The 1,257-nt window shown below is 50.4% G+C and overlaps 1 non-coding gene across 1 annotated transcript; it reads right to left on the reverse strand.

Moving 5' to 3' along the window:
* Nucleotides 1–501: 501 nt before the first annotated feature.
* Nucleotides 502–608, reverse strand: LOC127778170 (small nucleolar RNA R71). Its single transcript, XR_008018438.1, has one exon. It is a non-coding gene; the product is annotated as a small nucleolar RNA R71 (small nucleolar RNA).
* Between the last annotated feature and the right edge of the window lie 649 nt (nt 609–1,257).

A 1,257-nucleotide genomic window follows, 5' to 3' on the forward strand; every position in this document is an offset into this window, starting at 1 on the left:
GGTTTCAACTTGCCGGAAAACTTCAAAGAAAATCCAGAAGCTTTCTTCCGAAGCGTCAGGCCGCGGGTCGTTGCTCCGCAGAAAACTCTACCGACAAAGAAACCAGCCGTACCAGCTCCACCAACCTTCAAGACAATGGCCAGCAAAACTCTTCGCGAGTTCGCTGCTCCCTCTGCTGACAATGTGGACGTCGGGTCGCAAGTCAACATAGGAGATGTGGATTTCGACTTGAGGTCCAGCCTAATCACGATGGCGTAGGCTAGCCCGTTCTGTGGCAAGCCTAATGAGGAAGCCAACGCTCATCTACAACAATTCCTAGAGATATGTAGCACGTACACCATCAAGGGCGTCAGTCTTGACGCCATCAGACTGCGACTGTTTCCGTTCTCCCTTCTCGGGAAAGCGAAGTAGTGGTTTTATGCCAACCGTGCTGCTATCAACACCTGGGATAAATGCTCTACGGCATTCCTCTCGAAGTTCTTCCCGATGGGCAAAACCAACGCCCTTCGAGGACGAATTTCCAGTTTCCAGCAGACAAGGGATGAGTCCATTCCGGAAGCGTGGGAACGACTGCAGGAGTACGTGGCCACCTGTCCTTATCATGGGATGGACGACTGGCTGATTCTGCAGAATTTTTACAACGGACTCACCCCAATGTCCCGCGATCACCTAGACGCGGCAGCTGGAGGAGCCTTCTTCTCTAAAACGGTTCAAGGAGCCATTGAATTAATAGAGAAGATGGTCTCCAATATTGGTTGGAGCGAGGAACGACTCCAAACCTGTCAGCGAGGCATGCACATCGTCAAGGAGATGGAGTTACTTGCTGCCAAGCTAGACCTCCTCATGAAACGCTTAGACGACCACGACAAAAGGCCACAAGGCACCGTCAGGGCCTTGGACTCACACGTCACGTGTGAGGTCTGCGGCGGCACGAGTCATTCTGGGAATGACTGCCCGGAAACCCGTGAGGAGGCGATGTACATGGGCAACAACAATAACGGGTATCGTCCACAAGGAGGTCAGGGTTGGAACCAACCACGCCCATACTATCAAGGAGGTAATAATAACGGTAACTTCTCTAACCAGCCCTCCTTGAAGGATCTTGTTTTTGCGCAAGCTAAAACCACCGATGTGCTAGGCAAAAAGCTTGCTTCTAACAATAAGATCTTAGAGAACATAAATGTCAAATTAGATGGCTTTGCTTCCGCATTTCAAAACCAACTGAGCTTTAATAAGATGATAGAGACCCAGTTAGCT

Source organism: Oryza glaberrima, chromosome 6 (genome assembly GCF_000147395.1).
Source record: "Oryza glaberrima chromosome 6, OglaRS2, whole genome shotgun sequence".
Taxonomy (NCBI): domain Eukaryota; kingdom Viridiplantae; phylum Streptophyta; class Magnoliopsida; order Poales; family Poaceae; genus Oryza; species Oryza glaberrima.